Genomic DNA, 26400 nt, shown 5'->3' with positions numbered 1-26400 from the left:
ATACACTAGACACGGCAGATGAGAAAGAAAATCTTATTAACTAGTGAAACATGACATCAATAAAGCTAATCCTAATATCATAGTGAAGCTAAAATAATTTTTAATAATAAAGATATATTGATATAAATTCTTCTAATACATTAATGATAATCTAATACATAAAAGGAAAAATAATGCTGACGTGGTTCTATCTGAATGGTACCGTAGGGACCAAAAGGCCTACGCGCGTTTCGGTGTTTCGTGATGTTATAGGTCACCTTCTTCAGGGCCGTTCCCAATGGTACTGTTCAATAGTGATCTAGTCTTAGCAGCCAAATCTTCTGATACATTTGATTTTAGATTTGTAGTATGTTCTTTGATAATGTAGTCACAGATTCTGATGAAGAAAATTGTGTAGTAATTTATATAAATGATAGTGCTAGCATATTAGGAGTCACCTATCTATATTTTTAGATATATATCAATCAAAGGTGACGTGTTATCATCTCAAGATGAATGCCCAAAAGGTCCGAATGAACTTTAAGTAGTGTAATTAGTAGTAAAGTATGAAATATAAGGTGCTAAAAACTGAAGACATTTAGTTAGAAAACGTAGATTGGCAAGTATTTTAGTGGATGACAATAGTGCATCATGGACATGACTTGCAGAGCCAGTGGTTAGTAAATCATAGTTATATGGTGCCTTCCTTTGTGTTACCAGCATTCTTTAATTCCCCTCGGTGGGTACATGCATCTTGGTGTATGTTAGATGATACAAGTAATGAATTCTCATGCAGAAAGGTCTTACTTGACAGATCTCTTCTAACTTTTTTGCATAGCAAAGGTTATCCCGGCTGTTTCTATCTCTTTATAGGGCGGATGTTAATTGGTAGACCAGGAGATAAGCTGAATAAATGACAGAAGCCACAGGATAGATAGGTATATCAATTGATATTAAGACAAAATGTTCATGGTGTAAATAAATAAATGTTCCTAGTATTGTTTGTAAATGCCAGAATTCACCTGTACATCTGCTGATAGCAGCTGTTGAAGTTAGGTCCTTATATTTGTTTTTTGTAGATCCTTAAGGTTATAACGATATAAAGGGTGAGTCCAAGATATATATATCTAGATATAGTAAACAAGACTGTTATTCGTGGTAGGAAATAAACAGGGAGTAAGAAAACTTAAGCTATATGCTATGAGCCGCATGGATCATTTGGTTATATGCTACGATAAAGTAGAATAAATGCAGTATAGCTGGAGAAAGAAAAGATAAATGCTTAAAGAAAATACCGATGGCGACGCTCGATCGTTTCACTTCTGCTGGCTAAGGTCGGTTGCCGCAGCATGTGAGCATTCTTATACGGCTACCGGATGAGGTTCCTAGTAGTACTACGCCGCAGATGTATGGAATAATTAGGCGGGCTAGTGCGTGCGCCATATTGGAAGTATGTCAATGACGTAAACGAACGTTTGGCACGTTATAAATGAATATGTTATACGCTGTCAAGTGTAAATATAATGAAGCTTATAGTCCAGTGCTCAAAGATTCTTATTAATTCTGATAATTCCATAGAGTGCATACTCGGGTCTGCTGATGTAACATGGTAGCTAACAGAGTATATCTGTGTACTAATAAGAGATGAACCCTAGTAAGAACGTCTTCTAATTTATGATGTCCGCTACTAACCTGTGTGCTAACAGAAAAAGACAGAAAGAAAGATGAAAATGAATATGGAAATAAAAGTAATGATAACAAAAATATAAATGTAAATGGAAATAGAAATGGAAATAGAAATGATAATGAAAAATAATAAAGATAAGAATAAAGATAGAAATAACAGCAGTGATAAAAATGAACGCACCTATAGGCAAAAATATACTGGCAAAAATTCTAAAGGGTTCTTTTTATTGAAAATACCAATTCATGAACACTGTATAAATATTTGCAGATGCAAACTTAACTTATGTAACAGCGTTTTCCCAGGGGATATATTCATTCAATCCCTTTTCGTAGCTGTCTAATGTAAACATCCATAAAACTTCTCTCTTTTTCCGGATTTTCTGATCCTCTATTTGTCCAAAGTTTTTAATTCTTTCTAGGACAGTCCAGGAGAGATCTTCGATTTTATGTCCATGTTGTTTCCAGTGTGTAACTAATGGGGCACTCTCTCTGTCATTTCGAATGTTGGAGATATGCTCCAATATTCTAATTTTAACTTCCCTCCCTGTTCCTCCTACATATAGAAGAGGGCATGGACAACTGATTAAATAAATGCAATTAGCTGTTTTGCAGTTAGTCATATCCGATAATTGAAAATTGGTACATTCCCATGAAAATACATTGCCCACGATGGCTCTAGGGCAAGCCTTGCAGTTACCACATCTATGATTACCTGTAATCGGTTGATTTCCATGTATAGACTTCTGACAAAAGGTCTCATTTTTGGGTAAACTGGCTCTTTCTAGTTTATTCAAGATATTTTGGTTTTTCCTAAATGAGAGAAGAGGACGTTCTAATGGTGTTTGGTTAGAATCGCTATTAAGAATATGCCAATTGGCGAGAATTATTTTCCTGATCTTTTCGTTTAGATTTGAGTGTTGAATAACACAAACTATAGAAGGTGTAGATTTTTTATTTTGTTTGTCGAACATACTAGTCCTATTATACTATTTTGCTCTTTTGTAGGAGTCCCTGATCAATTTTCTGGGATATCCTCATAGAAGAAAGTTTTGTTGTAAAATATTTGCTTGGTATTCAAAGTCACTCAAGCTGGAACAGTTTCTACGGACCCGTAGGAATTGACTAAAGGGGATCCCTTGTTTCTGACTGGTAGGATGAAAGCTGTCATAATGTAAAATGGTGTTTCTGGCTGTAGGTTTGGTGAACAATGACATTTCAAGTTGGGAGTTATTATGGCCAATCCAAATGTCTAAAAACTCAACTTTGTTTCTACTGGTGTGGATGGTAAACTTGAGATTGGGATCACACAAATTGATCCACTGACTAAATTCTGTTAGTGAATCTCCCTCACCTGTCCAGATGAAGAAGATGTCGTCGATAAAACGTGACCAAAGATGTACATTTTCGTAGAATGGTGCCATCTCATTGTAAATGTGGGTTTCCTCAAAGGAGCCTACATAGATGTTGGCTACACTAGGTGCACATGCGGCCCCCATACTGACTCCTTTCTTCTGCTGGTATGTTTGACCACAGAAAGGGAGCACTCGGAGGTATACTGTAAATAAGGTTTGGGCAAGGGATGGTACAAACTCAAGATGGACAGCCTAAAACAAATAAAGCCAGCAAATGGAAAGCAAGAAAATGTTAGGTAAAAAACCACAAAGACAGTGGCAAGCAAATGGGCTGAATGTATTCCTAAGTCAGCTTTGTGAATGTCCCCAATATATCTTTAGCAAACCAGACAGCTGTGCTGTCTTGTAGACTGTGACTGAAGGAAGCACACAATTTGGTCAAGCAGGGTAACTGGGATTGATAGCACATTTACAGTTGTGAAGTTCAGCTACTAGATGGGTATTTCTGACATCAAAGGTTAATACTTTGGCCTTAATTCTTGAAGGCAATAATTGGGTGAGGGTCACAGGCAGAATCCACATTTTAGTTTTGGCAGTTTCACATGCATCATGCCCATGGACATGCAAGCGCAAACCTTACATGTTTTCTTTTTTTATGACAGAGGCAGATTTGCGGGATATACAGGATGTGGAGCTGAGGCCAGGATTGAGCTTGGTTACCCATGATGCATGGTCAGCCAGAACCATGCATTTTGCTTGAGACTGACTCCGTCTTTCAGTGGCTCGCCCACCTCTAGATGTTACTCCTGTTATTTCCTGCTGCCTAAGGAGGACAGAGGCCTTTGCCCTCTCAACTTCTTTCTCAAAAGGACAAATTTAAAATGTTCACCTAGGCCTAAGTTCTATCGACCCTGGATCCAGGCCACTGAATGGTGGTGTTGGATTTGCAGGACACCTATTTTAACATCCTCTTTCTGCAGTCCCACAGACATTACCTCCTGTTCAAGTTGCGTAACAAGCATATTCAGTTGTCTGTTTCCTTTCAGCCTCAACAGCTCCACTAGGGTGTGCACGAAAGTGATGGCAGTGTTTGCTGTACATCTTCAAAAGTTGAGAATACCAGTCTTTCCATACCTCAACGACTGGCTGATGAAAGTGCGCTTGCCACAGTTGGTCGTATATCATCTCCAGATAACATTTTTGAAGTTCTTGATCAATGTGCTGAAGTCACACCGATTCCTTCCTAGAAGTCCTGGACATTCAGGCTATAATCCCAAATGTTTCAGCCTCTGTCTAGGGTCTCTGTGAGAGGGGCTCGGAGATTTCTTGGCCTTCTTGCCTCCTCCATCCTGCTGGTAGAACATGCCAGGTAGCATATGCAGGATCTTGTTGGGTTCAGTAGCAAGAAACATGTTGGAGTATATTCAGGTTTCAAAGGAGACTGTGGAAGACGTTCAGTGATGTCTACCTATTTGCAATTGGTCCAGTGACCCCTCTCCTTAGCTAACCCAGAGTTTATGGTCATGACAGATGCATTGTTTCTAGATGTGGGAGGCCATGTGAATGAGATGGAAATCAAAGGACTCTAGTCTATGGCAGAGACCTGAGTCCACATCAATTTGTTGGAGTCATGGGTGATATCTTCTGGCAATGAAGGCTGTCCTCCCATCCATTAAGAGGAAGCTGGTTCTGGACCTTATTGACAACACCACTGCCATATAGTACTGCAGCAAATAGGATCTGCTGGGGCCTCGTGCCAAAAGAGTTTGTGCCTCTGGAACAGGCTGAGCTGCCAGGGCATCCCCTTAGCAGCCAACCACCTGGCAGGATCTTTGTGTGCTAGGGCAGATGAACTCTGCCAGCGTTGCATAGCGGATCACAAACTGAAGTTGCACTCAGAGGTGGCAGAGGACACCTTCCAGCAATGGAGAGAGCCTGGCTTCATATTTCTGCCACTGCTGAGAACACTCAGGGGGTTATTCCAACTTTGGAGGAGGTGGTAATCCGTCCCAAATGTGACGGATTTACCACCAGCCGTATTACGAGTTCCATAGGATATAATGGACTCGTAATACGGCTGGTGGTATATCCGTCACTTTACCGTCACTTTTGGGATGGATTACCACTTCCTCCAAAGTTGGAATAACCCCCTCAATGTCCAAACGTGCAACTTGGGGTTCCTGGGACTCCTGCATGCCTACCTGCCTCTACCTCACCTGCCGAAGGTTCTGAAAAAGATGAGGAATTACCTGCCGAAGCCATCTTAATGGACCAAGACTAGGCCAGGAGAATGTGGTACCCACAACTTGTGGCAGAAAGATATGTCCTCTGATCAAGCAGCTCGTTCAGAAGGATCTTTTGTTGTAATAACAGGGCACATCTTGGCCTACAAAACCTGCACTGCCATGCTCGGAAATGCAACTTCAACAGTTGACTGTTTTTAACTCCCTCCCAAGTAAGAGAATGTGATCTTGGTGGCCATCCACGATAACTATGCTGACATTGGAAAAGGTTGTGGTTCGGTGTATCGCTAGACAGATACAACCCCTGCACCCCAAGTAGTTGGATGTACTGCTTTTGTGCTACTTGTAGCCCAGCAAGGACTTGCTGTGGCCACTGTTAAAGGTTATTGTGTCAGCATTTCTGTGGTTACCAGCTCAACCATCTTTATTCAAATAACCTGTTGTGGTGTGGTTTTTGAAAGAGTTAACCCACATGTTCCCACCTAACCCATTTGCGATGCCAAAGAGGGACCTTCACCTGGTCTTCACATATTTGACGTGACCCCATTTGAACCAATACACAGCTGTCCTCTGCATTTTCTTTTAATTCTTTTTATTAGCGATAACATCTGGTCATTGTATGCAAGAATGGCGATTCACCAGTTAACATACAGAAAGAAACTTGACTTCAATAAAGAAAATGGAGACTATCATTATGCAATAACTTTTTATTACTGCCCCCAATGCAGCCCTTTAAAGAACTTAAAAACATCATAAAACAATAAGTTTTATTCAGGAATCATTAACAGTATATAAACCGATGTCACTCAGTTACATTCCTTTTTGGGCTGAGATGCGAAATAAACTTGGAACATCTCAAAACTTGAACTTTTCAGTTGTTCCCCCAACAACATTATGGGTTGATTCCTGCAGACTAAGAACATAATTACGAACTTTTTGCACAAATCAGTATGAAAAAAACAGAATACAGGACACAGTATATCATTGTTTTGAACAAATTAAACTATTTCTTATGATGAATTTAGTATCCTCACTTATAGAAATGTACAAAACAATATTCATTTAATGCACGTACCCATCTTTTTTTTTAAACATAAACCTTACATATTTATATTTTTAGGGTGAGGTGGGTGGGATAATGATAGCCTCTGTTGTCCTTAATTAACTCAAGATTCTCTCTACATGTTAATGGGAGAATCTCAATTTTATTGCAAGACCAGAGGCTATCATTATGCATGTTTAAAGATTTCCACAGTCAAACTACTCACAATTTTCACTGGTCTCAGATAAAAATCTGCTAACATATTTTCATTTGACCAATCATCCACTTTCACAATCTCTGTAAGGATTCACCCTGCCCAAAAGACCTTGCTAACAATGAACACCAACCTTAGATAAGTCTATGCCTGCTTCACTCATAATTATTCTAACTCATCTCAATTTTGTAGCGGTTGACATCGATTTATAAGGTCTGACATACTATATCAACGATTGTACTTCACAGTCAGATCTGAACTCCAAAATTCTTTGTTCGTACACTTTCATACAACTAACCCCTCACAGTTTTGTGCAATCCTTAAATAATAGATAAAAAGTATTCTCAGATATAGTCTTGGTTCTCTTCCAAAATTCAGAAAGTTCACCATCTCGGGAATAAAATCTCTTATCAGTCTCTAAAGCTTTTACATCTGATAACCTTCTAAAGCATATTAAACATAGAAGAGTTGCTAACTTCTGAGATATCTATTTTAATGAAAGATGAGTGTTTCTTGGCCAGGAAACAAATAGGTTAAAAACCAAGTTCACATCCCATAAAGAAACACAACGGGCCGCAGATGGTCTCTTAAGTCTAACTCCTTTCATTAACCTATGATTAAAGAATCACTTCCAACAGCACCGTCATCCACCAATCCTTGACCAGCTGACACACCTGACCTGTAGTAATTAATGGTCCTGTAAGACAAACCTGACTGAACTTGTTTAGCTAGGTACTTTGCCAGCTCGTTCACAGAAGCCTCCTCGAGATCCAGATTCCTTTCCATGCACTAACTACATAATTTTCTCCAAACTCCCTTATACCGCTTTCCTGTACCTGGTGTCCATGAGTCATCCAATAAATCTTTAGTTTTCCCTGAAAGACCAACGTTTCTTTCAGAAGCCCTAAGATCTTCCAAATAGGAAGGTTCAATTTTCCTTCTACCACCAAAGGATGTTCCTCTACTTCTGGACCTACCAGTAAACCCTGGTGAACTGGTATCAAGCGAGGCTCTTCTACATAAAGTTCCATTACTCCTGGCAACCAAACTTGTGAAATACAAAACTGAGTCACAAGAATAATCCTGCACTTCTCTTTCCAAACCTTCCACATCACCCGCTGAATCATTGCAAATGGAGGGAAAGTGTGAGCCTTGTCTACTTGTCAAACCTGAGCAAAGCATTCCACTGCTGCGGCCCCTGGGTCTGGTCTCCAACTCAACTATCTTGCTACTTGACAGGTAGGTCTGCTAGCAAACTAATTCATCTCTACTGGTCTCTACTTGCTTGGACCCTCTTGAAAAGGATTGAGCTCAGTTTCTAATTGCTGAAGTCCTTGAGATTTTGCAAATTACTATATGGCCTCTGAGGCTATACCAATGATATGATATGCTCCAAAAATAATGTTGTGTTCCCAACAAAAATACCATATCTCTTTTGCTGAATCTGCTATCTTTTTCGACCTTAATCCTCCCAGGTGATTGATATAAGAGACCTATGAAACATTGTCCATACGAACTAACACTACACTGTTTGAGGGAAAGACTTTGAAACTCTTCAAGGTGTTCAGGCCTGCCATCATCTCCAAACAATTTATGCGTAAATACCATTCCTCCTTGCACCGCCTTGCTGTTTCTAGGTTGTTAAAACATGCTCCCCAACCTAAAATACTGGTGTATATCTCTAAAGTGAATTCTGGGACATTTCCAAATATAGCTTTGCCATTCCATATCTCTAGAATGTCCAACCACCATTCTGAGTCGATCCCAAGCCTCTGGGGACAATACAATTTAACCTGTATATTGCAATCCTTTCCTTAGCCTCAAGGCCTATAATCTCTGAAGAGCGTGTAATGTAGAGCCCCCCTGTTAATTTCCTGAATGGATGAGGACTAAAAGTCAATTGTTCTTATCAAGACTCTCAGAGTTACCACATTCTCTTCTAATATACACTTCACCTCCTTCCTTATTTTCTTTTTGTAAGGAAGAAGAAACTGAGTTTGCAAAGTGTCTCGGTGGAAACCTAAAAACTCCATGACCTGACTTGGTACTAGCACTAGCTTTTCTCTATTTACAATGAAACCTAGGTTTTTTTGTATGCGCCTTCTCAACTGTAAATACTTTAGTTATTCCTGTCACCAGGTATTTGATTAAATGCACAACTCTTTCTCTAAGAAAAACCTTGGTGAAACACCATGGAGCTAAAGATGAACCAAAAGGTAGAAAACAAAATTGATACAGTAGCCTCTCCACCGGAAGCGAAGAAACTTCTGCGAGTTCACTTTCGTGAGAATCATGAAATATGCATCCTTCAAATCCTGTTTCACCAGCCAATCCTTTTCTTGTAAGACATCTCTCAAAAGATGAATTCCTCCCATCTTGAAATGCTTTTAAACTAGATATTTGTTAAGTTCCCTCAAATGCATTACTGGACACCATCCCTGGTCCTTCTTTTTTACCAAGAAAATTGCACTATCAAACCCATCCTCTGACTCTGGGTCTTCTACTATTTCTCCTTTGTCTAACATGTGAGAAAACTCTAAATCCACTAAACCCATCCGTTCCTTGTCTAAGGTTACTTCTTTTGGGTGGAATTCTTGGAAGGGAATTTCCCAAAAATCTATTTTGAAACCCTCCATTGTCTCTAGAGCCTAAGGGTTGTTTGTTACTGATTGCCACTTGTGAGCGAAAATCCTTATCTTCTGCCCACCTTTAACTGGGAAAAACCAGTACAGGTATTCATACTCACCTTCATTTCCTGCACCTTGTTATCTAGTCTGCCTCCTCTGGGATCAATTAGTCAATCAATCAGTGTAAAGAAATGGCTCCCTGTTGCAGTTACCCCCCACTTTTTGCCTGATACTGATGCTGACTTGACTGAGAAGTGTGCTGGGACCCTGCTAACCAGGCCCCAGCACCAGTGTTCCTTCACCTAAAATGTACCATTGTATCCACAATTGGCACACCCTGGCATTCAGATAAGTCCCTTGTAACTGGTACTTCTAGTACCAAGGGCCCTGATGCCAAGGAAGGTCTCTAAGGGCTGCAGCATGTCTTATGCCACCCTAGAGACCCCTCACTCAGCACAGACACACTGCTTACAAGCCTGTGTGTGCTAGTGAGAACAAAATGAGTAAGTCGACATGGCACTCCCCTCAGGGTGCCATGCCAGCCTCTCACTGCCTATGCAGTATAGGTAAGACACCCCTCTAGCAGGCCTTACAGCCCTAAGGCAGGGTGCACTATACCATAGGTGAGGGTACCAGTGCATGAGCACTGTGCCCCTACAGTGTCTAAACAAAACCTTAGACATTGTAAGTGCAGGGTAGCCATAAGAGTATATGGTCTGGGAGTCTGTCAAACACGAACTCCACAGCACCATAATGGCTACACTGAAAACTGGGAAGTTTGGTATCAAACTTCTCAGCACAATAAATGCACACTGATGCCAGTGTACATTTTATTGTAAAATACACCACAGAGGGCACCTTAGAGGTGCCCCCTGAAACTTAACCGACTGTCTGTGTAGGCTGACTAGTTCCAGCAGCCTGCCACACCAGAGACATGTTGCTGGCCCCATGGGGAGAGTGCCTTTGTCACTCTGAGGCCAGTAACAAAGCCTGCACTGGGTGGAGATGCTAACACCTCCCCCAGGCAGGAGCTGTGACACCTGGCGGTGAGCCTCAAAGGCTCACCCCTTTGTCACAGCCCAGCAGGGCACTCCAGCTTAGTGGAGTTGCCCGCCCCCTCCGGCCACGGCCCCCACTTTTGGCGGCAAGGCTGGAGGGAACAAAGAAAGCAACAAGGAGGAGTCACTGGCCAGTCAGGACAGCCCCTAAGGTGTCCTGAGCTGAGGTGACTCTGACTTTTAGAAATCCTCCATCTTGCAGATGGAGGATTCCCCCAATAGGGTTAGGATTGTGACCCCCTCCCCTTGGGAGGAGGCACAAAGAGGGTGTACCCACCCTCAGGGCTAGTAGCCATTGGCTACTAACCCCCCAGACCTAAACACGCCCTTAAATTTAGTATTTAAGGGCTACCCTGAACCCTAGAAAATTAGATTCCTGCAACTACAAGAAGAAGGACTGCCTAGCTGAAAAACCCCTGCAGAGGAAGACCAGAAGACGACAACTGCCTTGGCTCCAGAAACTCACCGGCCTGTCTCCTGCCTTCCAAAGATCCTGCTCCAGCGACGCCTTCCAAAGGGACCAGCGACCTCGACATCCTCTGAGGACTGCCCCTGCTTCGAAAAGACAAGGAACTCCCGAGGACAGCGGACCTGCTCCAAGAAAGGCTGCAACTTTGTTTCCAGCAGCTTTAAAGAACCCTGCAAGCTCCCCGCAAAAGGCGTGAGACTTGCAACACTGCACCCGGCGACCCCGACTCGGCTGGTGGCGATCCAACACCTCAGGAGGGACCCCAGGACTACTCTAAGACTGTGAGTACAAAAACCTGTCCCCCCTGAGCCCCCACAGCGCCGCCTGCAGAGGGAATCCCGAGGCTTCCCCTGACCGCGACTCTTTGAATCCTAAAGTCCCGACACCGGGGAGAGACCCTGCACCCGCAGCCCCCAGGACCTGAAGGACCGGACTTTCACTGGAGGAGTGACCCCCAGGAGTCCCTCTCCCTTGCCCAAGTGGAGGTTTCCCCGAGGAACCCCCCCCTTGCCTGCCTGCAGCGCTGAAGAGATCCCTAGATCTCCCATTGACTTCCATTACAAACCCGACGCTTGTTTCTACACTGCACCCGGCCGCCCCCGCGCTGCTGAGGGTGAAATTTCTGTGTGGACTTGTGTCCCCCCCGGTGCCCTACAAAACCCCCCTGGTCTGCCCTCCGAAGACGCGGGTACTTACCTGCAAGCAGACCGGAACCGGGGCACCCCCTTCTCTCCATTCTAGCCTATGTGTTTTGGGCACCACTTTGAACTCTGCACCTGACCGGCCCTGAGCTGCTGGTGTGGTGACTTTGGGGTTGCTCTGAACCCCCAACGGTGGGCTACCTTGGACCAAGAACTGAACCCTGTAAGTGTCTTACTTACCTGGTAAAACTAACAAATACTTACCTCCCCTAGGAACTGTGAAAATTGCACTAAGTGTCCACTTTTAAAACAGCTATTTGTGAATAACTTGAAAAGTATACATGCAATTTTGATGATTTGAAGTTCCTAAAGTACTTACCTGCAATACCTTTCGAATGAGCTATTACATGTAGAATTTGAACCTGTGGTTCTTAAAATAAACTAAGAAAAGATATTTTTCTATACAAAAACCTATTGGCTGGATTTGTCTCTGAGTGTGTGTACCTCATTTATTGTCTATGTGTATGTACAACAAATGCTTAACACTACTCCTTGGATAAGCCTACTGCTCGACCACACTACCACAAAATAGAGCATTAGTATTATCTATTTTTACCACTATTTTACCTCTAAGGGGAACCCTTGGACTCTGTGCATGCTATTCCTTACTTTGAAATAGCACATACAGAGCCAACTTCCTACAATCAGTTTTTGTAAAGGCCAACTACTCACCTGTGAGGGTCTCAAGGCGCTGCTAGAAGGTCTGGGCCTCATTCGAAGAGCCATGTTTTGAGGTTCTTCCTGAATATGGTGAGAGATGGGCTTTATCTGAGGTGCGTGGGCAGGTTGTTCCATGCTTTTGGCTGTGATGTATGCAAAAGATCTTCCGGCTGTGGTTTTCCGGATTCCTGGGACGGTAACTAGCGCTTGCTGAACGGAGGGGTCTGGCGGGGTTATGAAGGAGATGTGATGGTTCAGGTAGGCCAGTCCAATGTTGTGCAGGGCCTTGTAGGTGTGGGTGAGTGTTTGAAGTTGATTTGCTTCTCTACTGGGAGCCAATGGAGGGTCCTCAGGTTTTGGGAGATGTGTTCTTGGCAGGGGAGGTTCAGGACAAGTCTTACGGTGGCATTTTGGATGAGTTGCAGTTTCCTGATGTTCTTTGTTGTGGTGTTGCCGTAGTCAAGCTTGCTAGTGACTAGGGCTTGGGTGATTGTTTTGCAGCAGTCGACCAGGATCCATTTGAAGATTTTGCGGAGTTGGCCCAGCAGGAAAAGATGACTGCGTTTACTGGTCGGGTCATTGATACGGAGGAGTCGAGGATGATTCCTAGGTTGTGGGTATGGTCAGTTGGAGTAGGTGGTGCGCTTAGTGATGTGGGCCAAAAGGAGTTGCCCCAGGCTGAGGTGGAGTTTCCGAAGATGATGAGCTCGGTCTTGTCCGAGTTGAGCTTCAGGCGGCTCTCCCTCATCCAGGCGGCGACTGCTTTCATCCTGGTGTTAAAGTTCCTCTTAGCTTTGTCTGGGTCTTCCGTGAGGGACATGATGAGTTGTGTGTCATCGGCGTATTACACGATGTTCATTTCGTGGTCTCTGCCAGTGGGGCCATGTATATGTTGAAGAGCGTTGGGCTCAGGGAGTATCCCTGAGGGACTCCGCAGCTTACTTCTGTTGGTTTGGTTATGAAGGGTGGAAACCTGACTCCCTGTGTTCTTCGGGTGAGGAAGGTGTGGATCCATTGCAAGGCTTTTCTGTGGATTCTTGCATTGTGGTGTTTTGTGCATAAGGCGCAAATAGATTTCTCTCTTTCCAGCTGAGTATTGGAAATTTCTCCAAATTTCTCCCACAGGCCATTGTATTTTGGGAGTAAAAAAGGGACCTGTGGATTCCTCGGCTAGCAGCCAGTCCCCTCCTGTCAAAAACTCTTGATCCAAAAATGCACCTCATATTAGATTAAGCCTTTCTTAGGGCTGTAAAAGTTGAGGCGTATTTCCCCAATGACTTAATAAAATCCTGTCCAAAAAGGAGGCCGCCTAAATTGCCTACTGTTTCCTTATTGGCCAATTCGTCAAACTTGGGGTCCATCCTCATAAGGATTGCTCTTTTCCGCTGTGTTATCAGGCCTGCATTTGCATTACCAATCATGCAAATTGTGCATTGGCATCATCCCCTCAACAATTCTACATCAATCTCCGTGTCCTTAAAATGGGCTTTCTCAGCCATGTCTAATATGCGTGCAAGAGCGCCCGAGATAGCCATTAATCTATCCTAATGTGGCTTCATGCAACGTTCAGTACCCTTTCTTGGGTCCTTTCTTTACTTAAATAGGAAGATAATCAATTCTATGCCCAAATTGGGAGCATTGCAAACATCATTTTCAATGGAAGCTCTAGGGCATTCTCCCTATATAAGATTGTGATTCTGTTTGTCAAGGGATTGTTTTCACCCATTATTTAATACATATTGCCACATGGGACAAAAGCCACCACTCAGAACTATGCAGATGCCTTATTGAGTCTGGATTAAACATGTCCCCTCCTAAGGGATCCTTAATAGATATAGAGGTTGAGGGGTGCTGTAGGTCGTCATCTAGACCTCCCAGCTCCTCTAATTCTTAACCGGGGTCGAGAACATACTGAACAAACCTCATTTCTTCGTTTTCGTCCAAGTCACCATCCAGACTGATGCATTAATTACTATCTTTTGTGCTGCGAAGGACACCACAATCCATTGCAGCGCTAAGGCTACCACTCATAGAGGCCCTCCTTGAGCCTGAGCCAATTTCTCAGAGGCTCTGGCAAAATCCTTATCTTTTAAATGCCTTTCTTCCCTTTGTGTTAAATATGGTTATCTTATCTTGAGAAAGGTAAAAATACTCCTCCTCTGAAGATTACTTCTCATTCGTTTTAATGTAGTGGCCTTCACCGCTCCCTTAATATAGGTTTTCAAACCTGCTTAAAAATATTTCTTAAACATTTCCCTACTCACCTCCATATAGGGTAATGCCCCCTGTCATCTATCATTGTCCCAGATGTTTCTATGTAAATATGTTATCGAAAACAACTAAAGACCTAAACAACACCCAAAGCTCTTAAAAGTGATTGGAAACGTTCAGTCACCATGCTAGGAAAATCTGTTACATTGAAATTGTCAAACGACACCCAGTCGTCATGGAAACCGATTTATGTAGTTTACCTGATCCAAAATGGCAGGCAAGTAATGAAGCTTCACGCGTGTTCAACAATGGAGCAGCATGGAGAGATGAGCCCTCACAAGCTTGCTTCCATGCTTGGAGATAGGAGGTTGTGCAAGTCTGTCTTCGCTGCTGGTAAGCGGAAGAAGGTTGCCAACATTAAAAAATAATTTGAGCGCCTCAGGTAATCAATAGAGAGGCGTTGTATCAGTGCACCTAACCAGAGGCACTGAACCAGTGCTTAATTTGTAAATAAAGAGGTGCGGGTGCCCAAAGCCCTCCTTTTAAACACGCGGCTGCTGCAATTAAATGTGTGAACACGGAATACTGGGGCAGCGCAATCTTGAAGCCACCTTGGTCCTCTTCAATCCATATAAAGCCACTCCCTGCCCCTTCAGCTCACTGTTGCAGCTTTCTACTTTCTACCTTTGTGACGCTTTTTTCGTTTTTACCTCCCTCCGTCTTTCCCATATGTGTCTTTTGCTCGCAGCAAATGCTTGAGGCTGAAGAATAAGCCCCAGCCCTCAAAAATAAGTGCCGGTGCTCAGCACCGGAAACAACAAGCACAAATTAAGCACTGCACTGAACCTTTGAAAAAAAAAACAATACGGGTTCCTTAGTCAGAAACTCAGAACATGTGAATAAATCAGGCATCACTTCCTTATATGCAAATGAGTACTTCTAATCCTTAATCCTTAGAAAGCAGATAAGCAGTGCTGAATCTGCTTGAAATCAAACGTGATATATTTCTCTTGAACGTTAGAATATTAGGAAAAATACAGCTGTCTTAGTAATATATCTCAGTAAATAAAAACCTGTTTAATACGTAATGTATATGAGAGCCAGTCTGTTAATTGGAAGGACTAACAGGGTAACACACATTTGGTGAATGGCAATATCAAACCTGCAAAGAAGTACAAGTGTACTTATCTGAAGGAGCAGCCAATAAAATAGAGGAATGTAGCGGTGTAACCTGGGTTTATATACTGTGTTAATTATCCCAGAATAGAACGTATTGTTTTGTGATGTTTTTAAGTTCTCTAAAGGGCTGCATTTGGGGCAGTAATAAAAGTTTATTGCATAATGATAGCCTCCGGCCTTGTAATGAAATTTCAGGAGCTGTCTATGCAGCAACCTAGAAACCCCTTTTTTCCAGACAAACTGGTGCGTACAACTAGGTGACATTTCTGCCCAAGGATGTGAAGTCCATCGCCCTTCCTGCATTCTTTGCTCCACCTCATCCCTCGAAAGAGGAAGACTAAATTGTTTGGACCCCAAAAGCCTTGAGTTTTTACATCAATTGCACCATTGTGTGGATGAGCAGCTCTTTGTGGGGGTTGTAAAGAGCAAGAAGGATAGACAGTGCAAATTAAAAACATTTCAATGAGGATAGTTATCTGCATTAAAATCTGCTACACATCGTCTAGGAACAAAATTCATGCAATTGAATCAGTGAAAGCAGATAGTTAATTTCTGTCAAAGTACAAAACTAACAAAATAATGCATGCTCCACAAAAGTGATATGTGAAAATGGTGCAAAAGGTGTGCTAGTGTTTCCCTAAGAAGAACAACATTTCAGAAGCATTGTTGACAATGTGGAGCAATTATTTAACCCATACGACTCCTGATTTAAGAGCAATGTGTTGACACCACGAATAATTAATATTCAGTAGCCTCAATCGTTGACGATTTGACCCCTCCAACAATTCATACACAGGTCTTCAAGACAAAAGGGGAGGACCCATGTCTGAATAGTAATACTTACTAGTAGGAATGACATGTGACTGACGCCTAGGAGTCATCATTGTCTTGGGTGACATTTCCTGTACATTTACTTACACACTTTTACAAGTCATTAGTGTTGTATAATGTGTGTGATGTAAAGCGCTCTGATACCATATATTGGGATGATTAGTGCTATAGAATAAATTAAATACGTGTGAGGCGGATCTGTGGAGAGATGATTGGCATGAGTAAGCAAGAGAATTCGTGGAGAAAGGTATTTGGGAGTTAGGAACCTATACCCAGCACATATTGACGCACTGAGCGCCACTGGCGCAAAAGAGGTGCGTCCTTCTGCTTTTTGGGTTTCAACAGCTGGTCATCCTACCTGCAGTGATACTATAAACTTATGCTACTTTAATCTGGGGATTAAATCTTTATTACATGAATGACCTGGTCATAGTTCTAAAAATGTTTGCGTGCAAATCCAGAGATAGAAACTGTAACATTCTATAAGTGACAGGCAGTGATGTCTCCGAGACCCAGCTATGGCTGGATCCTGGATCTGGAGACCTAAATTGCATCAATAAACCCTTCTTAACCCATCTGCAGCGTACGTGTATTCACTATCGTAGATTTAGGAGGCACTATTCTTTGGGACAAATTTGAGTACTAGAACGAAATGTGTATTCGCTTCTGCGACCCCTATCCCTCGAAGGCAACAGGTACAACTACAGTGGATCACAAAACTAGAAAACAAGGTAATTTCATCAGATCCCTATAAACCTTCAGATTGTGGCGATTAGATTCCGTCTAGGGCTGTGATTGGCCGACGTCGCGTGGCATAACCAATGAAACTCTTGAAGCGGTATAGAGTGATGCAGTTTGCACCAATGAGCCGCAGTCGCGGTGGTGGTTGGGAATTGTAGTCGAAGGGGTTCCACGACGCCTTTGCCTTCATCGCTGATGACCGAGACAAGAACCACACGTCCCAACAGCCTGCGGAGATGGAGTGCTGGCTTTGCGTTTCCGGGAAAATCCTTCCCCGCTGGGGAGAAACTGGGGACATGTCACACCGGTGAGTGCCTTGTTGGGAAGATATTGTCACGTTTGACTGATAAGGGGACTGCTGGAAGTTGGCAGGGTGACATGTTTAGTGTGCGGTGTGGGACTTTAATAGGGTATGGTTGACGACCGCCAAGGGTAGCAGAGAAGCATGTGTAATAAAAAAAAGAAGGAGCATCTCTGTTGAATTTTAGGCCTTGCAGCAGGGGCTCATGTTTTTTGAGTGTTGGGAGGACGCGAAGGGGCGCTTATGCTAGAGTCCTTGCCATATGTCCTGCAAGGCGGTGATTTCTCGTGACAGCTTGTGTGGGGTAAGAGAATTAAGGATTCTTAGGCCGGCGAGGAAGAGAAAGCCTCCTGAGTGTTGTGGCCAGGCTTGTGCGAGTGTCTGGCGTAGGCGGGTGGGAGCTTCTCTGGTGAATAATGACGGTGTGACTGCAGGAATCCTATGTATGTGGCGCAGGCTAGGTTGCAGAAGAGTTAGGGACATTGTAGTGACTGACTCTTATGCACATAGCATGGCCCATGAAGTGTGGCTTTCGCTCTAGAGTAAGTATATTGATTATGCAGAGCGTGATTTGTAAAAATATACGTGCCAGATCCCTAGTTATTCCTTTGCAGCCAGCATTACTCACATCTCCTGCCACCGTCGACCAATGGCAGTGCCAGCCTTGCCCGGTAACCATCACAGTACTACATTTTGGACTACATGGCATTGAAGTTCTAGTTTTATGATTTCTCAATTAAACGGAATTGATAAACACTCATTCTGAGCTAAAAAAAAAAAAAAAACTAGATTGAGAGCACCCCTTTCAGGTGTACTCTCATAAACGTGCACCGGCACAAATTAAGCCCTGAATGTAAGGCGGGCGCGTGGACGAGAGCTGTAGAAAAGATTCCGCTGTGGAGTTTGTGTTGTAAACTGGCATTTTGTACCTTGAAGATAAATTGAATTTGATTTTTTTGTACTGAACAGTCGGAGCTTTTTCATCATTTGGCTATGATTAACGGGCCCATCTTCTTGTAACATACGAGAAATCAAATGCTTGCCCGCCGAGGTTGTGTCATGGTATATGGAACAGTGCAGTCAGTGCGTGCTTCGGTGAGATCTGTTTAAATATTGGTTACCAATTATTTTTATTAACTAATTAAATGGATGCAGGTAATTTTTTATTTCAACAGCTGGGCATGCCTCATTTTATATGATATAAATTGCTAATCCAGAGATTTTGGATGCTCACCTGGTAGTTTTTGGGAACAAGTTGGGATGTGTGAATGGGGTTTCTGCACAAAACTGTTATTAAAGTCTCTGCATTGCCGGTGTGCCACAAGGTGAGAAATACACCTCTTAGTATCAGATCACAATTGCTAGAACGCTTATGTCAATTAGGGAAGGATGGTGTTTTATAGAAGGTCGATTTCTCTGAGCGGGTTTGGCCTATAGTAGTGTCAGAGAAAAAAGTCAGGCGAAATCAGGGTCTCTGCTGATCTCAGATCATTAAATAAAAGTATATTAGCTTAGTGTTGTACGTTGCCCCCAAAATTTAGAAATCTTTACTCTAATTGCCAGTGCATGTTACTTTTACACCACTGACCTGATATCGTCAGATAGAATTATTTTAGGTCGAACGTGCAAGTGCTTTGACTTGTAAGTATTGTGGGCTTTTAACCACGCCCGTGTCGCGCCCATCACTTTCACTTGTTTCTGGGCTTGCCTTTCAAAAATCACTTGATGGCATTGGTTAATGCTTTACGTTTGTCCCGCCTTGAGGCTGTTTTTGTCACGCCTTGCAGACTGCTCCTGTTACATGGATTATTGCCCGATTGCCGATATACTTCAGCGTGAGCAAAGTATTTTTTTTTTGTCTCTCCCCTTCGTGCTGCATGGCGCTCACAGCGCGAACAGGCACAACAGCGTAAACTCGTTCGCCAGTATTGGAGAACTAGTCACATTGTTCACAGTTACCTAATCAGTCATTTCTTGTGGCTGTCCCCTTAAAACACTTGAAATTGGTGAATGCTTTATGAAAAAAGGAAATCCTCAAAGTGAAAGCGGCTCTTCTGGCACAGCGGGAGAGTAGATACTGCAATATTCACTGCACTCAGGAACACTTGACCCATAATGCTTTGTAGGGCATTACTTTTGCAAAGCATTTTTGCTCATAACTCAGCCTGTGGTGGTCCTAGGAGAATGGGACCACTGAAACTTTCACAACAACGTGCTCTTTTTGTCTACATCATCTTTGGGTCCCCACCCAAAGTTACTGGGGACCCCAAAATAATAGCCCCTCCCACCATCCATTGTCTGTTCAAGCTCTCTCATAGCTGGAACTTTTGTTTTACAGCTGAGAAGTTATGTCTTATGGACCTTGTTTGTAATACCATTACAATAGTCCTGCTAGCCTTAAAAATGTGTAATGTACTATGCCCTCTATCAGCCAAGTATATGGTTACACTGCATTACTTTCTTTCATTGTTTTTTCCCTGTGGTTATGCTCTCTAAGGGCTGACTGTATGGTTACATGTCCATGTTTCATCCAAATGCACTTTTTATTGTGGTGTCTTATAGGGGCTGCTCTGAGAATTGCAGTCAACATACTATAATATTCGCTGCACGAAAATTCACCCCATAATGCTTTGCAATCCATTACGTTTACAAAACATTTTTGCACATAACTCAGCAGTGGTGGTCCTAAGACAATGCGACCACCTTCAAAATGCTCCTTATGTCTACATCATCTTTGGGTCTCCATACTAGGTTAGCGCGGGCCCCAAAATAATAACTCCTCCCACCATTCAGTGTCTTTTAAGCTTTCTCATGGCTACAGTTTTGTTTTACAGCTGGGAGAATTTTTGTAATAAAGGGCTTTTTTGTAATATTGCAGTTGGCCTCCTTGCCCTAAAAATGCCCTCCACGGGCTAAGTATATGGTTACACTGCATTACATTAGGGGGTGATCCCCTCTAGGGGCTAGCAATATGGTTACGTGACCATGTTTCTTACAAATTATATTTTTGCTATGGTGCTGTCTAGGGGCTGTTTTGAGCACCACAGTCTAATGCCAAAAGTTTATTTCTGATAAAGTTTTTTTATATGATAATTGTAGATGTTTTAATAATCTCTCCTTATTACAATTATGACCATCATTCAGGACAACTTAACATCCTTAATACACTATGACTGTTTGAACACTCTTGATATGTTTGGGTGACACTTCTAGTTTATTTATCCTCTTTGGCTGTCTTCTGTCTTTTTTTTGGGTAATTGTGTTAGCCAGCCAGCAACTCTGATGGTGGGGTGGTAAAAGTAGTATTCTATTGGAATTAGCATGGCAGATTTTAATTAGAATGCTAAATGACAACATTTTCATTTTTGGCTGCAGATGGAGGAAGAAGGTACTTGGAAGTGCTTTAGTTATATGCTGGGCCACTGGAATTATATGGCAGGAAAATACTAAATTATGAGGCATGGTTGACCAATTTATGTGGCAAGAAAAGCCCAGTTACGAATTTACAATGGCGATAACTGTAACTCAAGCAAATGCAAGACCAATTGGATTGAAAATGATTATTGTTTATTACATTTAGTTAAGGATGCCTTTTGGTTTAGCTACTACAACATGAATTTTACAAGAAGTCATGTTTAACTACTTCTAAGAAGTAAGGCTAATACACACTTTTCAGGATGATGATCTTATTCATTTTTGTACTGAGGAGCAACACAGTAGAATAATGATAGAGTGCTTTGGAATCCTCCGTGAACAGTGAATAAGAGTTAAACTAGAAAAGTGTAAATGTTTAACTGAAAGAATGGCGTATTCGGTGCACCACCTGATTCTTTATGAAATGATACCAAACAAAGGTTTGGCCAAGGTAATTGCCATGGCTCAGACTCCCAAAAATATTGATCAAGTGAAATTCTTTTTAAGGTTGTGTCAATATTATTTGCCTTTTGTGGAGGACTTTGTGGTAATGACTGAACCACTTAAGAAGCCACTACGTAAAGGAGTATTTTTCCATTTCCTTGAAAGATGATGTGTCTGAAGATTGTGAGAATGATATGGCATGTGTAGCTGTTCGTACTGATATGATTATGTTAATGGCCAATCTAGTTCAGAAGATGAATGAATGGGCATGCAAGTGCTTACAATATATTAAGGGAGCTTAGTTAGTTGATAGTGAACAGTTAGCCGAAAGAACATTGACTGGGGAGCAAACTACAATGTTTTGCCACGATTCAAGAAGAATTTCGTTTTGAAAGTAGCCTTATCCTCAGAAGTCATAAAGTAGTACCACAGGCAGTGTTAAGCAAAAGGTTGATTGGGTTAACTCATGATGGCCATTTGGGAATAACAGCAACTAAGAAAAGGTTACTGGCATATTGCCATGAATGGATTGTGGTGTTGTGTTGTTTATTGGTTGTTGCAATGTTTGTGAAGGTACTGATGAATGTCTATTCACACAATTCAGAACTGTGTCTGTGAAGTTGGCAGTTTACTTTTTGATCGCCATACATTGTTTACTGAAAAGGACCTAATAGTTTGAGTAGATTATTTATCCAAATGGTTATATTTGAAGCTACTACACATATGGTTATCAATATTTTAGAAAATGGGTTTACTGTTGATGAGTACTCCAAATCTGCAGTAGCTGACAATTTTGTGGCAGGTCACTTGAAGGAATATTTAGCTAGTTCTGGCATCAAGCAGTTGACTATTGCTTTGTACAGTCCTCAAAGTTTGTATTGTTAGAAAGAGTGGATAGAAGATTAGAGGTAATCTACAGGTAGCTAGCTGTGCTGTACTGAATATTGAAAAGTCGTTAAGAGACACATTTTGAAATTATCACATATCACCTTAATCATCCTCAGGGGTTAGTCCAATCATATTATTGCATCTCAAAGAGCCTATTTCAAAGTTTATACCAAAATATATTAATGTAGGTTGTGTTAAGGAATATCTTAATGATGTGCAGACTGTTAGAAACAAAGTATCTGAAGTGCATCGAAAAAGTGTTGACGGATACAATATGATGCACCATGTAAAAGTTCATAGTCTTATGACTTATAGTTTGATTAGGATATGTAAACCTATGCTGTAAGAAGAAATGTTTTTCTAAGTTATTTAGAAAAAACAGTTACATTAGGGTGTAAACGGTAGGTGCAGGTACAGAATGGTACGTGGTGGAACAAGAAGTATGTTGTTAAGGTTGGTTGCAGTGGGTAAGAGTCTGAAAATAATATGAATTTGAGTTTTCTTTGTAGAAGTAATCATATTAATAGTTCTTATAGAAGAGGTTGTAGTAATTCTACACCAGTTCCACGATCGGTTTAGATTATATTTTTCACATAAGTTCCACATCTTGACGAATGTGGATAATGGAAGTGCTAGCTGTCATTAATATGAGACAAGTTCACGGATGGTAAAGGAACTAAGTGTTCCATGAGCGGACACATGTACTGAAATCTTCATTCTGACAATACTAACTGTGAATCGAATCCACAGGTGAATTCTACCACAAATAGAGATGCCACTAAAGGTGACGGGAACAATGAAGGCAGAAATTAACACCTTTTTGCATCTAGTGATAATCTTGAAGGTTCTGTTACGAGGAGTAGCAATTGTGTGTTGAGAGCACCAAGTATTTAAAGGACTTTATCCGTTTTTGAAATGTCTCCAGTAAACGCACATTTTGACTTTCAACTCTTGTTATATTTTATTGTTGTTTTGTAATAGTTTTTTAAGACGTGTTATTCTGAAGTGTAATAGTTGAAACATTTTTGGTTGTTGGGTTTGAATACTTTTAAGGTTTCGGGTATGTCTCAAGATTTTTGTCGCATGTTTCCAGATATTCAGCAGCTTCTTTGAAATTTCTTAGTTTTTACTTGGTGGTGTTTGGAACTTTTGCTCATTACTTAATTTTAAAAAATAATATTTTATTTGTTAAGTATCTCCAGTGTCTCCTAGTTGATTTTTGTTTCTTAATATGTATGAAAACGTTTCTCCTACCAGATTACCATGGCATTGCTTAGTTCCTTTATTCCTCTGATTTCCAGAGCTGCCTCTCTACACCCCCATGGTCACTTAATATGGACCTTCTAATTTTCTCTATTTTGTGTATTTGATTTTCAGGAGGTATTTTGCAAAGTAGTAGCCCTCATTTAATTACCTTAAACAATTTATACTGTGTTGTCGTCATTTGAGTTTCCCAGTGTGTTTTAATATAGTTATTCATCTTCTTTACACCGATGTTTTTGTTCTGAACTTTTCCTCGGGTTTAAACACGTAAATCTTGATTCAACCTTCAGTTGTGGACTTGTCTGTGTATTTTAACAAATCTGTTTTCAAAATAGTAGTTGGCTTCTTTTTCTTTGGAATTGTGTCCAATTTAAGAATAATTCTGTTCGCACTGTATCCCCGAGACATTTCAGCCATTCACTGAATTGGTTGTGGTGCAGCCAGATTGTCTTTACTGAATTTTACAGGATAAAGTCCCTGCATTGTTTGTTCATGTAAGGCGTTACAACTTGTTTTGTTTTTTCCTAAGGCTTTGAAAGTTATCCTGAAGTAGTTTTTGTTTATTTTTTCACCCAGGGGGCTCATTATTGAAATAACCATAGTTGTGCTCCTGTTGCTTATTGCATTTTGTTCTCTGCAAAAGTTATTTGTGGTTTTTAAAGATGTCCAGGCGTTGTTTTGAGTGTTCTTTGTAGGGAACCAAAGTACTCCAAATATGGATGGCCGTTGTCGATTTCGCTGCTTCAAATTCCCACCTAAAATTAGTTGTGGTGCAGATGACTTTTTAAGTTAAAAGGCCAGGCTCTCGTGTGAGAGTGTGTCTGTCCCTAATAAATTTATGAGGTTCAGACAGAACCCTGTCCCATGCCGGTCCATTCTGGCAGTAAGTTAGTGTTAGTTTGATTGCAATCTGTGCAAATCAATATTTATTAAAAAAATATATAACCTCGACCAAATTAATAATAAAAATAGTTGGTCAGAAATGCAGGCAAATGTAATTTATATAAAAAAAATTAGGAAACTGTAAAATCAGTTCTGTCTTATGCTGAATATAATGTGCAGGAGCATTTCCTTATCTAGGTTACATAATCTACACTGAAAATTTGTAACCACCTGGTGCCACGTTGCACTCCGTGTTAACACATCTCCGTGCTGAAATCTGTACCACATGAATTTATGATGATCACTGAGGTATCGTGGCAATATGCTGATTAGTGTAAGTGTATGTATATATATATATATATATATATATGTGTGTGTGTGTGTAACAAGATGATGATGAGTTTTGCAAACACGAAAGCCTTGCACGCCACAGGTTAATTTCCATTGTTAATTTAGGCTAAATAAACAATGGAAATTGACCTGTGGACTGCAAAGTTTTCGTGTTTGGAAAACTCGACACGTTCTTCTTGTTACAAATATTAACAGGACATGCACCCATTCCTCTGCTCTGCCCCTGCAAGGTGGAAGTGACCGGGCTCTTTGCAGCAACTTGAGATAGAGATTATATATATATATATATATATATATCCATAACCTGCTGGCGGTCGCTATGAGGTAGTTATAGCTAGGGCCATGTTTCCATAGAAAAAGCATTTTTTAACTTACCTGTATCTTTGGCACCGTTTGACGAATCCTCACAAAATTATCAAAAAAAAAAGTGGTACTGTGATTCTTGTTGTGCGCAGAAAGTTTTGGGGTGACCTGTAAAGCGGAGGCCGAGGGGGAAAAAAAAGGGGGGTCAAAAAAGTTGCATTTCCCATGTTGATTCCCATAGGTCTTTCAGACATGATTACTGCCCAAACCGCTGGATGGCATTACACCAAATTTGGCAGAAAGCAGCTTTCGGTACGCAGATTATGCTTTTGGTTATTTGATGTAAATCCGTTCAGTGGTTTACGAGAAATTAATGAAAATCCACATTTGTATATTTCTGGCAGCCAATAAATCGCAAAATTTTGCGAATGCATGTGCAAATAGAAGCCTGTAATTGGCTGGCCATAACCTGACTAGAAAGTTGTGGCTGCCATTCTATGTTTTTGGGATAGGATCCTCAGGGCTGGAAATAAAAATAAGTGGTATAAGAGGTCAGGGTGGAGGTTCCCTGACCCAAGGGGGGTGCGATATACAGGGTGTTTTAGGGTCAAACAATGGGCTTCAAAATGATTTTTCTACACCATGCGCAATATCCTCAAATATCCTAGAGTATGCAAAAAACTTCACAGACTTACTCATACATTAATTCGTTCTCTCATACATGAACTCAGAGATTCATGTGCCCACTCACTCACACACTCATGTACCCACTTATAGACTCACACACCCTCTTTCAGATCGAGTCAGACACTCGCTCACACACTCATGGATGCACTGCCAGGGACAGGCTCTGTGGTCAACCACAGCTGCACATGGGCAAAGGCCGTGCGTGGGGTTGGGTGTGGTTATAAGGGCTTGGCTGCAGGGCCTGGCCACAGGCCAAGCCCTGCGGTGAACCCCTGCCGCGCATGGCCAATTGTTGTGCACAGTGGTGGTTAAATTAACGTATAGTAATTAAAATTACTTTATCTTAAAAGACCATAGAAATTCACTGAAAAAAAACAAAGGTTACAGGTACATTATAGTTAGGTTTTGAATTTACTAGTACAAAACCATAGAAATTCAGCAGTTATAGTTAGTTATTTCAAGTACCTACAAGTCACGCCTTCGCCATGCACAGCTAATTACTCCACATATTATATCATTGATGGCATCTTTGATATTATCACTGCAACATTTACAATAAAATTAGTGATAAGAAAACTGTGCATGGTGAGGGCATGAGTTCTAATTACCTTAGGTCGTGAGTTACAGTTACTTGGAAATAACTATAACTGCTGAATTTCTATGGTTTTGTACGAGTACATTCACAATCTAACTATACCATCTCTGTAACCTTTGTTTTTTTTCAGTGAAAATATTTATTTGTCTGGCCTTTAAACAACTTTGAGAGTACTTCAAATTAATTCTGCTGTAATTCTTAATCTGAGTACATAATGTGAGATTGAAGTATTTAACTACAATTATGATGTGAGTGTTAAACTGTAATGCTTTCTAGGGT

The 26400-nt window shown here is 41.4% G+C and overlaps 1 protein-coding gene across 3 annotated transcripts in view; it reads left to right on the top strand.

The window, feature by feature from the left end:
* The first annotated feature begins 17194 nt into the window (after window positions 1–17194).
* The window catches only part of TRAF7 (TNF receptor associated factor 7), a 204588-nt gene continuing 195382 nt past the window's right edge, over window positions 17195–26400 (top strand). Inside the window, exon 1 of one of the 3 annotated variants that reach the window (XM_069209733.1) lies at window positions 17195–17300. The gene's annotated coding sequence lies outside the window, so the exon portion shown is untranslated. Of the gene's footprint in view, window positions 17301–18263; window positions 18390–26400 lie in introns of those variants that run through there. The other 2 variants (XM_069209739.1, XM_069209737.1) reach the window with 2 other exon arrangements.

This window comes from Pleurodeles waltl, chromosome 10 (assembly GCF_031143425.1).
Source record: "Pleurodeles waltl isolate 20211129_DDA chromosome 10, aPleWal1.hap1.20221129, whole genome shotgun sequence".
In the NCBI taxonomy this organism is placed as follows: Eukaryota; Metazoa; Chordata; class Amphibia; order Caudata; family Salamandridae; genus Pleurodeles; species Pleurodeles waltl.
The sequence above is the reverse complement of the archived record's forward strand: the minus strand, read 5'-3'. Positions and strand labels throughout refer to the sequence as shown.